This window comes from Dermochelys coriacea, chromosome 10, assembly GCF_009764565.3.
Source record: "Dermochelys coriacea isolate rDerCor1 chromosome 10, rDerCor1.pri.v4, whole genome shotgun sequence".
Lineage (NCBI taxonomy): Eukaryota > Metazoa > Chordata > Testudines > Dermochelyidae > Dermochelys > Dermochelys coriacea.
Window position 1 is genome coordinate 37,393,832 of NC_050077.1, and position 13,635 is coordinate 37,407,466.

Here is a 13,635-nt window from a genome sequence, read left to right on the forward strand (position 1 = left end):
ACCTTCTCCCTGCTGACTGTGACACCTGAGCACACCCATGCCCATGGGCTCCACTTTCTTGCTGCTGACCCTGACACCTGAACGCAGCTGTACCCTATGGGTCCCACATTCTCCCTGCTAACCCTTGCACCTGAGCACAGCCATGCCCGGTGGGCCCCACTTTCTTGCTGCTGACCCTGACTACTGAGCACAGCCAATTCTCCAAGGGCCACACGTTTTCCCTGTTGACCCTGACACCTGAGTGCAGCTGTCCCCCATGGGCCCCACATTCTCCCTACTGAACCTGACACCCGAGCGCAGCCATACCCCTTTTGCCGCACATTCTTCCTGCTGACCCTGACTGCTGAGCACAGCCACATCCTCTGGGCCCTACATTTCCATGCTACCTCTTCACCTCAGCACAGCCATGCTGCATGGGTCCCACGTTATCCATGCTGACCCTGACACCTGAGTGCAGTTGTGCCCCGTGTACCCCACGGTCTCCCTGCTGTGCTGACCCTGACACCTGAGCACAGCCGTGTCCCATGAACCCCACATTCGCCCTGCTCACCCTGACATCTGAGTGTAGCGGTTCCATATGGGCATTATGTTCTCCTTGCTGCGCTTACCCTAACTCTTCAGCGCAGCCATGCCCCGAGGGCCCCTCGTTCTCCCTGCTCTGCTGACACTGACACCTGAATGCAGCCGTGCTCTGTGGATCACACGTTCCCAATGCTGACCCTGATACCTGAATGCAGCCGTACCCCAAGGGCCCCACATTCTCCCTGCTGACCCTGACACCTGAGCGCAGCCGTGCCCAGTGGGCCCCACGTTCTCCCTGCTGACCCTGATACTTAAGGACAGCCATGGCCCTTGGGCTCCATGTTCTCCCTGCTGACCCTGACAGCTCAGTAAAGCCGTGCCCAGTGGGCCCAACATTTTCCTTCCGACCGTGACACTTGAGCGCAGCTATGCCCTATGGGCCCCATGTTCTCCCTGCTTACCCTGACACCTGAGGGCAGAAGTGCCTCGTGGGCCCCACGTTTGCCCTGCTGACTCTTACATCTGAATGCAGCCATGCCTTGTGGACCCCACATTCTTGTGCTGAGGTTGACATCTGAGTGCAGCCATGCCCCATGGGCCCCACATTCTCCTTGCTGACCCTGACACCTGATCACAGCCATGCCCTGTGAGCATCACATTCTCCCTGATGGCCCTGATACCTGAGTAAAGCCATGCCCCATAGGCCGAACGTTTTCCTCCTGACCCTGACAGCTGAGCGCAGCCATGCCCTATGGGCCCTACGTTCTCCATGATACTCCACATCTGAGCACAGCCATGCCCCATGGGCCTCAGTTCTCCCTGGTGACCCTGATACCTGAGCTCAGATACGCCCTATGGGTCTCACATTTTTTCTGCTGACCCTGACACCTGAACGCAGCCGTGCCCTGTGGATCACACTTTTCCTATGTTGACCCTGACACATGAGCGCAGCCATACCCTGTGGGCCTCACGTTCTCTCTACTGACCCTGATACCCAAATGTACCTGTGCCCTGTAGATCCCACGTTCCACTGCTGACACTGGCAGCTGAGCACAGCCATGCCCTGTGGGCTCTATGTTCTCCCTGCTGACCCTGACACCTGAGCACAGCCATGCCCCATGGGCCCCACGATCTTCCGGCTGACTCTGAAAGCTGAGCACAGCCATACCCTGTAGGCCCCACATTCTCCCTGCTGACCCTGACACCTGAGTAAAGTTGTGCCCAGTGGGACCAACGTTTTCCTTCTGACCGTGACACCTGAGCGCAGCTGTGCCTCGTGGGACGCATATTCTCCCTGCTGACCCTGGTGCTTGAGCACAGCCACACCCTGTGGGCCCCATGTTCTCCATGCTGACTCCACATCTGAGCACAGCCGTGCCCCGTGGGCCCCATGTTCTCCCTCCTGACCCTGACACCTGAGTGGAGAAATGTCCCATGGGCCCTATGTTTTCCCTGCTGAACCTGATACCTGGGCGCAGCCCTGCCCTGTGGGCCCACGTTTCCTCTGCTGACTCTTATAACTGAGTGCAGCCTTGCCTTGTGGACCCCACATTGTCATGTTGAGCCTGGCATCTGAGCGCAGCCATGCCCCATGTGCCCCACATTCTCCCTGTTGACCCTGACTGCTGAGCACAGCCAAGCCCCTGCTGACCCTGCCATCTGAGTGTAGCTGTTCTGTATGGGCCGCACGTTCTCCCTGCTGTGCTCATGCTGACACCTCAGTGCACCTGTGCCCCATTGGCCCAAGTTCTCCTTGCTGACTCTGACACCTGAGTGCAGCTGTGCCCTGTGGATCCCACTTTGTCCCTGCTGAGCCAGGCATCTGAGTGCAGCCATGTCCTGTGGGTCCTATGTTCTCCCTGCAGACCCTGACACCTGAGTGCAGCCCTGCCTCATGAGCCCCCACTTTCTTCCTGCTGACCCTGACACATGAGCGCAGCCGTGCCCCATGGGCCCCACTTTCTTCCTGCTGACCTTGACACCTGAGTGTAGCTGTGCCCCATGGGCCCCACCTTCTCCCTGCTGACCCTGACACTGGAGCACAGCCGTGCCCGTGGGCCCCTTGTTCTCTCTGCTGTGCTGACCCTGACACCTTAGAGTAGCTGAGCCCGGTGGGCCCCATGTTCTCTCTGCTGACCCTGAGACTTGAGCACAGCCATGCCCCGTGGGCCCCATTTTCTCCCTGCTGATCCTGACACTTGAGCACAGGTGTGCCCTGTGAGCCCCACGTTCTCCCTGCTGATCCTGACACCTGACTGTAGCTGTGCCCTGTGGGTACTACATTCTCCCTGCTGCGCTTACCCTAAGCTGTGCTCCGTGGGCACCATGTTCTTCCTGCTGACCCTGCAACTGAGGACAGCCATGCCTTGTGAGCCCCACGTTCCCCTGCTGTGCTGACTCTGACACCTGATATCAGTCATGCCCCATGGGCCCCAAGTTCTCCCTGCTGACTCTGACACTTGAGCACCTTGCTACAACCCTAGTCCTGGGGGGAGAATTGCCTCCAGCTGACCCCTGAGAATGCTCCCCATGTGGCTCTGCTTTCTCAGTGAGATCTCTGCCCCATTGTGACTACCCGTATGTCTCTGAGACTCCACTGGGGTTCCAGCCCTACCAAAAGAATTCCCACCCCCACCCCTCGGAACATGCACACCTCTGTTGGGATCTCGGCCCCCAAGCAAGTACTGTCCTGTATCTCTGCACCTTTGTCAAGATTGTGACTGCAAGGGAAACAGTGCCCTGTGTGTCTTGGTGATAGTCTCCAACCTTAGCTCCTGCATTTGGAGCATACTGAGTGCTTTGGCTTCACAGCCCGTATTTCACTGCATGGCTGAGATGCCTGTTCCTGCTTAGCTGGATGAAAGGCTGAGCTAGACAGGCTGCTGAGCACTCACTAATTTTTAGGGGCTTATTCCCAATGCTGGTGAAAGGCTCCCTGACTTCTGCCTCTTGGGACCATGGATAGACCTGGCTGGCCTGAAACAGACCAGCAAAGCTCCCAACATCCAGGGCTTTGAATCTCATTTTCCCAGTCTCTGGATTCCTCTGCCCCCTTCCACTCAGAGTTCTGCCTGTGCGTGTGTGTGATCCCACTGGGGGGATGGATGAAATGTGCTTACGGATGCAGCCCTCCAATAGCCTGTTAAATTTCCAAGCATTTCCCTGGCTGAGAAATTCTGTCTCAGCAGAGCTGTGGGATCTATCCTCAGTCAGTACTAATGTGGCTGGATCACTGTGGATCCACTGGATGTCTGCTCCTGAAAATATCTCTTACCATGTTGGGAGGGGTGGGTTTGGAACTGCTGTGAGGTGGGTAAGCAACAGGTGATGACTGGCACCATGAGAAGAATAGGGTCTTGGAGGCTTCTGTATGTTAGAGCAGAGTATTTGTGCCCTTTATCCCCCAGCTGGCCTCGAAGCAGGTGACTAGCAGTGCACTGGCACCTGGCATTCCCTACCTCCCACTCAGGCTTTCCAGATATGTTTCAGAGTAGCAGCCATGTTAATCTGTATCTGCAAAAAAGAACAGGAGCACTTGTGGCACCTTAGAAACTAACAAATTTATTTGAGCATAAGCTTTTATACTGGCTCATCGCACAGGCCTGCATGCTGTTTCTAGGAATGCAACCATTCCCTAGAATGAGCGCAGAGAAGCAGGGACTGGCAGTGGGACTTGGGATAGCTGTGAGTTCTCCCACTGAAATTAATACTAGCACCAAAAGGTTTAGTGAATGAATGATCCAGATCCAGCTTTTCCATTTGTCTCTATTTCCTCACTTACACAAATGATGATTAAATTAGTTTAATCTTTTCCTACATGGGAATCCTGGATTCATTTCACAGGTGACCTAGGGGCTGGCTGAAGGATAGGGAGATCAGGGTAAAACCTGGATGTGGATCAGCTGGAGAGACCATTTGATTTGTGAATTTTATTCCTAGACTTGAAATCCTGGAAACTCCAATCAAACGGAATGGGAAAAATCCATCCCAGGCATAACCACATTGGCTGTGTGTAGACCAGGTCACCTGATGAAGCCTCAGGTTCTGGGAATTGGAAGTGCTCAGGGAGAGATCTAGCTTCAGGAGATAATCCTGGATCTCTTCATGTCTGAATTGTGGGCAGGATGCTAGGCATAGTTCTGCTCCCCTTTCTGCATGACATCAGCCTTTGATATACAGCCTCCTGAGCTGTTAGCTCACCAGTGCACTCCTTGCTCTCCAGAGTGGCTCAGGTGGCTTTCCCCATCAGGGTGGGTGGCTGGTCCCAGTGGGAGGCCAGGCACAGATTGGCTTAGTTCTGGCAGCTTCTTGGCCAGGCATAACAGGGGTTACAATACTTCCAAACTGCGTCTGATTGAAAAAGAAAAATCTCCTCTGCAGTTTTCAGGACAGTTCTCTGGTTTGTGTTCTGCAGGTCAGACTAGCTGATCCTGGTGGTCCCTTCTGGCCTTGGAATCTATGAACCTAGTGTCTAATGGTGGCTTTTCCTCTCCCTTTGTGTCCAAGCTCTACACCAGTCAGGTGCATGAAGATAAAGGGGGTCATTTAGCTAGGCAGCTATTTGCATATGCAAATGAGATCAGACAATCTCTAGCTAAGGCTACAGTTTGCTGCTGGTGTCTGTGGATGCACCTTTGTTGATGCTGGCCTAGGCCAGCAGTGTACATCACCCAGGTCTCTGAGGCCATTTCACTGCCCCGAAACAGCCTTAATGACTGCAGTGCCCAGGGACTGCAACCAGACCTGGGGACTCCTAGAACCTGCCAGGGCTTTCCCTGTGAGTGTCACCAGTGTAAAGTGAAAAGGCCACAGCAGCATCCTCTGGCACCATGATAGTTATGTAACAGCATTCTTCACCCCTCTCCCCCCCCCCCCGCCCCTTTGGGAAAAGCACCCCACACAGGAGAGCTCAGAGTCCTGGACATTGCTGACACTTTCCCCTCTGGCCCCAGTGTTTAGCTTGAGCCCAGCCTCCCGCAGGCCAGCCCCTCCTTTTTCAATTTCCTAGAACCTCCAAGAACCCAAGTGCCTGTGAAGCGGAAAGTTTCCTGTTCTCACCCTTTGCAAAAGAGCTGGAGGTGAGGCACTCTCCCACTCCCATACACCCTCCTAGCTCCTGCTCTGTTTGCTATACCCTCCCTTTTCTCAGCTGAGCTTTCCTGCAAGCATCCCCCCTCTCCTAGAGCATTCTGACCCACTCTCCTCTGCTCCCCTTCTGCCATCCTCCTCCCCTTTCAGCTCTCTGGCCTGGCTTGGTTCCTTTCCTCTCCAAGTACATTTGACATTGTTTGCCTCCTGTATTTCCTTTGCATTTCCCCTCTTCCCCTCTGTCTTTTCGTGCAATGGGGATGGCTTAGGCAGCCCCTGCTCTCAACAGAGCAGAAAAGGGAGAGCAGAGGGAGGGCTGGAGAAGGAGGGAGGAGGCAAGCCACATCACACACACACACCTCCCTGCATGTGATTAAATGTCTCGAAATCTGCTTCTGATTTCCTCGGGGAGTTGACTTTTCCCTTCTTTTCAACCCCTGGATTTATTGAAACCTTTTTACTCTGCTTCAAGGCAGCAGCTGGGGCTCAGGTTTTTCCCTCTTGCCTGTGTTTTCCCCGCTCTTCCCTTTTTCTCTCGTCCCTCCCAGCAGCAGTTCAGTGAGATCCAGGAGAGAGGAGGAGTGCAGCGAGCTGGGAGAACCCCGAGAAGCGGCCAAGGGACTCGAGGACCAAGCGAGGGGCTGCTGCAGACCACACCGTGCGGGGGCTGGGCTTTGCTTCACTCCCCCCTCCCCACGAGATAAATAAGCACAAATCTTACACCCGCGTCGGTGTAAAAGGGCTTTGGCGTCTGGAATTACACCCCTTCGGCTGCATCACTGCTGGGAACCGCGCGTTACCAGGACCCGTCTACCTGCCGGGCTCCCAGTAAGTTGCTTCCAGCCCTACGAGTCTATGACAGTGTTTCTCATTCTAAGGAGAGGGGGGAGATCTTGTCCCTGGGGCTGGGGGCTGGGGGGAGGTTGTGTCCTGTCTCCCGTCCTTTCCCAATGCTTCGACGCTTGTTTGGGGGAGGGGGCCCTTTTCTTTCGCTTACTAGCGATCTGGGGCGCGCACCCCCGGCGAATTCCGCCCTTTCCGAGTTAAACCCCGCTCAATGCGCTTTTCCTTTGCCCTCGGTGCTTTTTCTGCTCCCTTGTTCTCCTGGGCTCCCCCTGGGTTTCCTGTGGGATCTGTGCGCGGCCCCGTCCCGCAAGCGCAGCAGAGATGGAACTTTTCACCAGCCTCCCCCCGCCCCGCGCCTTTGCTAACGCGCCGGGGCTGCAGCAGCCGGCGGTCTCCCAGGCGCTGCTTCCCCGGAGCTGGGGATCGTGTGACAGGCTCCGCTTTCCGCCCAGTGTGTGAAAGAGAGAGTCGGGGGGCGGGGGGCCGCGAGCTCCGGGACTCGGTCCGGAGAACTGGGCCGCAGCCGGAGGCGGTGCCCGGTGCTGCCGGATGCAGACCCGCTGGAGAGCCGCCAGGGGCTGGAGACGGGGCACCCCGCGCTGTGCACGGGAGGACCCGGGCGGGACGCTGCCAGCTGGGCTGGTCTAGAGCCCCGCATTCCGGGATGGGGCGGGGGAGGATGCGGGACCCCGAGCAGAGCCTGCCTGGCGAGGGACCGGCCCCATCCTCCTACACAGCTCCCGGCTGGCCGGTCCCTGCCCCCTGCTCCGTGCGAGCAGCGGCCGCGCCGTGCTGGGACTTCCAGCGGCCCGCTGCCCCGGGGCTGAGGGCGGGGAGCACCGGCTCCAGGAGCCCCTGGCAGCTCCCGGGCTGCGGTATTCGAGCTGGCTCTAAGCCGGGATGGGGAAGGGCCCGGGGCGCTGGCCTCGCCGCCTCTGCCCCGGCCCCAGCTTCGCCTTTAGCCGGGCCCGCTCCGTGGCGAGCCGCAGCCTCCCCAGCGCTCCGGCGCTTGTTCTCTTTTCGCTTCCTTTGCAAGTGCCGAGCCCGGCGGCGGGGTCCTAGCAGCGGGAGGCAGGTGCTGGGAGAGGCCCCTCGGCCTCTGACCTGAGGGCTCTTCCCGTCCCATCCTGCTGCTGCTCTCTGCGCCTTCCCCCTGCGCCACGGGTAGGCGAGGGAAAGGCCTTCGGGACAGGTGGCGTCTCGGATGGAGCCCGCAGCAGCTGGGCCCGGGCGCCGGGCAAGGCAGAGATCTGGGCATTTCAGTTGGCAGAGTAAAGAAGGAAGATGTATGTGAGAGAGAGACTAAAAGTCAGCTGATCAGGGGATGGGATGTAAATTGGGAGGAAAGGTTTGGTGGGGGGCCATTGAAGCCCTTGTTTCTTTATATGTTTGCCTGATCCGATATCTGCTCCCTCCCCCAAGTCCCCATGGCTGGCACCCAGGGGAGATGGGACAGAAGCATCTTTCTTCTTGGGCAATAGCTTGCAGAGTGGGGTGGCCAGAGCCAGTTCCAGTGCAGCCTGCAGCTCCTGGCCCATCTGGCCCTGTGGCAGAGGCAGGTGGAATGGGTTGAGGGAGACAGACCCAGTGCAAGACACAGGGTGGCTGCTAACTAAGGAAATATACCAAGTAAAGTTACATGCAAAGGAAGCCCTCTCCTCCCAGGGCAGATTTTGTCTAGCCCAGAACTTGCACTGCTAAGTTAAATCAGAGTAGTTAAGCTAGTGCAACTTCCATGTGCAGACTCTCTTATAGCCATTTAAAACTCATTATACCAGGCCTGGGCTACACTTAAAAGTTAAGTAGACATAGCTATGTCACTCAGGGGTGAGAAAATCCATAGCATTGTAGCTCTGCCGACATGACCCAGGTGTAGATGCAGCTAGCTCAGCGGAAGAATGGTGTTGCCAACGCAGCTGCCGTCACTCAGGAAGGTAAAGTTCCCACAGTGACAGAAAAGCACCTTCTGTGGTGCCCTAGCTGTGCTATTGTAGTGTAGACATGACCTCAGGTTATCTTGTGCCTTCAAAGCCTGGCTTAAGCTTGTACCAGCATCGCTATGTTGTTTGGAGGATGCGGGGGGTGGGGGTGTCACTTTTATTTTACCAACATAGCTGTGCTGGTATAAACTCTAGTGTAGATGCACTTCTAACAGCACAAGAAGTGCTTTGGCGGGAGTTTGTTGGGGCACTCCTCTAAGCAATCCCGGTAGAAGTGCTTGTATGCCAGTCTGAACTGCTTGAAGGGTTTGTTGTGATCTAGCTGTGCGGATATAGCTATGACAGCAATACTTTTCTACTGTGGACAAGGGCTCTGTCTCTCTTACAGAGCCTATGGCCGCATAGCCCCCTCGTGTAGGTGCAGCCTACACCAACAGAAGAAGTTCTTCTGCGAGGGAAGGAACACCAGCTCCCTGAAGGACATTAGCTCTGCCAACAGAAGCACTCTTCTGCTGGCACAGCTGCAACTACACTTTTTGGGGTAGCTGTGTTGCTTCAGGGGGTGGGTGTTTTCACACATCTAACAGATGTAGCTATGCCAGCATTAGTGGCCAAGAGCTGAATTTAGCAGTGCAAACTAAACTGCTTTAAGCCAGGTTTGAACCGGCCTAAGAGTGTCTACGCACAAAGCTGCACCAGTCGAACAACATCATTCCAAAATCACAACCTTTAGTTTGTCCGACTTTGGGGGGACCAGGCCTGTGTACCTGCGATGGCTGGAGGCTGACTCTGGGTTGTTGCTTTAGCTCCACTCCCTCACACACAACCTGCATGTCTGTTTGCATTCTGTGAGGGATAGGCAAGAGGGGCCTGGGACACAGGGACAGGGGCTCCACATAAGTGTTGAATGCAAGCGCAAAGGTAACTTTAGGGACTGCCTTTTTTCTGCAATATTCCCTTTATAAAACAGAGGGAGCTGATGTGCTTTTATGCTTATGTTGAACAGCCCAGCTCTGTGTGGAGGTCCCAGAGACCAAGGTTTGGGTGGGGGTTGGAGCAGGGTACTATGGTCTGAGGGGAATACAGATCCCCAAGCACAACTTAAGGGGTGAGGGGGAGGTTTCTGAGCATGGACCCAAGGGAGGATGGGGTCCGGAATGTGAGCCCCACATACTGAGAGGAGTCCAGGTCTAGTGCTGGTCACAGGGCTGGATTTTACAAGGCATGAAGTAGGTCCAGGGCCTAAGAGATGTATGAGTCCCAGAGCCAGGCTTGAGATGACACAAGCCTTGGTGCAGGGAATACTGGGGTCTCAGGGGGATGCAGGTTTCACAGCTTATGACGATACAGGCTTCCAGGCAGGGATTCTGGGACCTGAGGAGACACAGGTCTCAAAGCAGGGGGCTCAGGTTCTGGGACAGGGGTCAGATCAGGGGTTCGCAGGCATGAGGGGGTCCAGTCTTTGAGTGAGTACGGCTCTTGGAGCATTGATGCCAGGCCTGAGAGCAGTACAGCTTTGGAGCAGGGCCTGTGTTCTCCATCCTAGGAGAGCTTAGTATTACTACATTAGCAAGCAGCTGGTAGTACTCAGAGTTCATTCAGCACTTCATTCTCCTCTCACCTCTCCCCAAGTTCTGCACAGGGCACTAGAGTGTTTTCCATATTCCGCCTTGCCCACAATGGTAAAAATGTGAGTCCATCTATTAAATCTATTCCAAGTCTCACAGACTTGGCCTGCACTCAAGCACAATACACAGCCATGTGACACAAGGAGAGTTAAATGTCTTACCAGTAACCAAGGAGAAACATTAGATCAACCCCATGTCAGAGTGAAATAGATTTCTGGACCTGTTGTCATATACCGCCCCATACCATACGTGAGCTATCTTTCAAAGCCAGCCAAGAGCTGTCGTCTATTAATAACATATTAAATATTCATCCAGTCTATTTTAAACATCTGTGCCCAGCATGTTATGAAAAGGCAACAAGGAACGTTATGGAAACCAGATCACTTTGTTCCCGGATGGGGGCAAAAACAATAGGAGTTCTGCAGCAGAACTGTGAGAATCCCACAGCCTCAGCAGTCGGGATTGGATCAGCAGTAATAAAGCCCTTTGCATACCAAGTGATAGTCCTGAGAGCACGTGACAGAGTGGAACAATGCGGCAGGAATGTGTGAAGGGGTTTAGGACGGCTGGGCCAGGATTAAGGTCATGTAAAGCAACAAGTTGGGCACCATTAGATGTTACTAAATGGTTTAATGTCGGGACAGCCGCACTATCCCAGCTTTCCGTTCCTGGAAGAACAGTGGCTCCAGGTGGCTTCTTGAACTACTGTTGGCCTTGGAGTGTTGTTAGTGGGAGAAATCACATAAGTAAGCATTGGAGTGATGAGCTAGTCAGTGAATGCAGCAGACTAGGTCACTCCCTGAAATAGAATAAATTTTTCAGTGTGTGCATCTAAATCATCCCGACCTGCCCTTCTGTGTGGTTTTTACCCTGGGGGTCCAGTGAGCAAAGCTCGAGTTGGCAGAATCTCAGGGTTAAAAGCAAGATGGCCATTGTGATCTTGCTAGTTTCAGTTCTTTTCTCTCCGTGTGGTACTAAAAACTCTGCAAAACAGCTTCCTAATGATAATGGGAATGCTTTTAAGCAACTATTCATTGGCAGCTCTCCCTGCATATTTGACAGTCTTTGTTCAGGTTTGGGCCTCTATGGATTTCTCTCCATTGTTTTTGATAACATAGGAAATCTGGTCTCTTTAGGGAAGACTTTCTCCCCTCCTCCCACCCCCATGTCAAGACTGAAATTTATGTAAGCCAAGTTCTGAGAAATTAGGCCAGATTCTGAAGGACACAAGTGTAAATTGGGAGTAATTCTACTCATTTGCATGCAATTGGTTATGTCTTATTCTGGTGTATCTGAGATCAGGATCTGGCCTATGTAGTTTAAACCATAAAGTTCTGTTTGGTGTTACCTGTACTTATATCTTAGTAGTGCCACTGTGGTTTCACACAGCTTGCGTAATACTGTCTCATTAGTCTGCAACAATGCACTGTAGTGTGCCATGCTGTGAATGCCTGTTCCAGGAAGGCTCTCTTGGATGTTCTCCCTGTAGTATAGTGTGTGCATCCATACATGTATGCTTTGTGGAGTGAACAGCAGATGCCTCCAGACTCACTCTACTCTGAGAATCAGCAGAATGATCAGCAGAACAAATCCAAGAGCAAAAAAATTGGTGTGTATGTATATGAATATTTTGTATTGATTTCTGATATTTAAATTTAAAATGGGCCAGAGGGACAGAGCACATAAGGAAACACCAGTAACCTCATTAGCACCATTGACATATAGTGCATCATGCTGTGCATATGCCATTAGCAACCTCCCCTGTGTACACTGATCATTCCATTAACCCTCTCCCATGGGTGTGCTGCAAATGCCATTAGCTCTGTCTCTTTCTGGTCCTCCTCAGCGTACTGTTGGAGCACCTCACCAGCTTTTCTTCTAGCCACGCTGTTGGTGGTGTCCCAGGCAAACAGCTCCTTGGTCGGCACCCGTTTGTTCAGTTTAACTGTTATATGCGTTGCCACCTTATGTCAAACCAGACGTTGGTCCCACCATTGGCTGTGTGGAGTTTTTCCTTTCATTTTACATTTTTCTCAGTTGTGTTTTTATCCCGGCGACACATGGAATGATTTATCCGTGGCCGGAGCTGAGTTTGGTCTTGGCACATTCCGCTCATAGACTGGGGACAGAAACATTCCACAGCTGACGTTGGGCTAAATGTGCACAGGAAGCAGCACCAAAAAGGGATTGGGAGGGCAGAGGGGCCGGTTCTGCAGTGAAGTGCACTTATGGGTGAAATGGGCTGGACCCCCGTATTAGAGGGATCACCACTTAAAGGGAGCCCCTGATACAATGAAGAGTTCAGAATCTGCAGATTTCTCACCATGGGTTTCAGTGGAGCAGAGTGGGAGCAAGAGAGAAAAGACTCCCTCATTATATGGACTAGTTCCTAGACAGCACCCTGCATGTCTGGTACCAGACATACCCTATTAATGGGACATACTCCAGTAGTCGACACCCATCTATGGTCTCCAATCTAAACCAAGCAGAAGGAACATAAGTTTAGCAGTCTTCATATGAAGGCTTGGATGGTTTATATGTCGTTCCTTATTTTTTAATTATCTTTCTGATGCTGCTGCCCCTCCATCCAGACTCTCACATCTAAATCATTTCCACACAAGGACACCTCCTATCCCTCACGTTACAGACCCCAATCTCCCTCCTCCGCCCCTCACCTGCTGTTAGCCTGCTCCCCAGGGTACCCCTTCCCTCTCCCTTCAACATCAGAACCAACCTGCTTCACCTGTTATTTTCTTTTTAAAAACCTTCAGTCATCCAATCAGTGTGCAGAATCAATACCATGAGACCTAGGTGACTAATCATCTCTTCTAAATAGTGGATAATTAATCCTGAATGGTCAAAGTGAACAAGCTGGCAAACAACACAGAGGTTGAAAGTCAGTTGTTGAAAATACTTGTGAATAATATAGACAGCCTCTAGAGTTGGGATCCCTTTGGCAGGGCTCTGTAACTGCAATTAGAGTTGAAATAATAATCAATATTATTTTAAATGAATAGTTTAACCAGATCTAATGGTGTCTATAGAGAGCTGCTTTTTCTAATTGGTTGCTGGGTGGCCCATGACTGGGTGCTGGGGTGAGGGGCTGCGTCGCACTGAGGCCTGTGACTGGGTGCCAGGGAAGGGGGATGCCTGGCACTAGGGTTTGCTGGTGACAGGATGGTGCCCACACCTGTCCAGTACTGTTGGACTTTGGGAGATGGGCTCTTTCTGAATCTATTTGTTAATCTGAAATTTCTTGTTTAATCTGAATCCCTCCCCCTCTGATTCCCACATTCTTGTGACTGAGGTTTCTAGAAAGGGTCCCCTGCTCCTCGCCAATGCCACTGGATGTGTTCTTGCTGATTGTCATTGAGCATCTCCATTTTGGATGGCATTGGGCCTGGCTGCACTGTAACTGAGCACATACGTGCTTCTTCCTCTCCAGGCAATCATAGCTCTCCGCTGGAGCAAAGGGCAGCTTGCAAACGAGCTCATCCCTCACTGATCCTTGGAACTAATCCCCGGGGGTGTGCCAGGCAAGTAAAGGAGTACTATAGGAGGGGAGACCAGAGTTTCCATTTCCAAACTAATTCCAAATAAGGAAAAGTGTT

General features: G+C 53.1%; 1 protein-coding gene across 1 annotated transcript in view; it reads left to right on the forward strand.

Moving 5' to 3' along the window:
• The first annotated feature begins 5,873 nt into the window (after positions 1 to 5,873).
• Positions 5,874 to 13,635, forward strand: part of NTN3 (netrin 3) — an 86,865-nt gene continuing 79,103 nt past the window's right edge. Inside the window, exon 1 of the mRNA XM_038420796.2 lies at positions 5,874 to 6,438. The gene's annotated coding sequence lies outside the window, so the exon portion shown is untranslated. The remainder of the gene's footprint in view (positions 6,439 to 13,635) is intronic.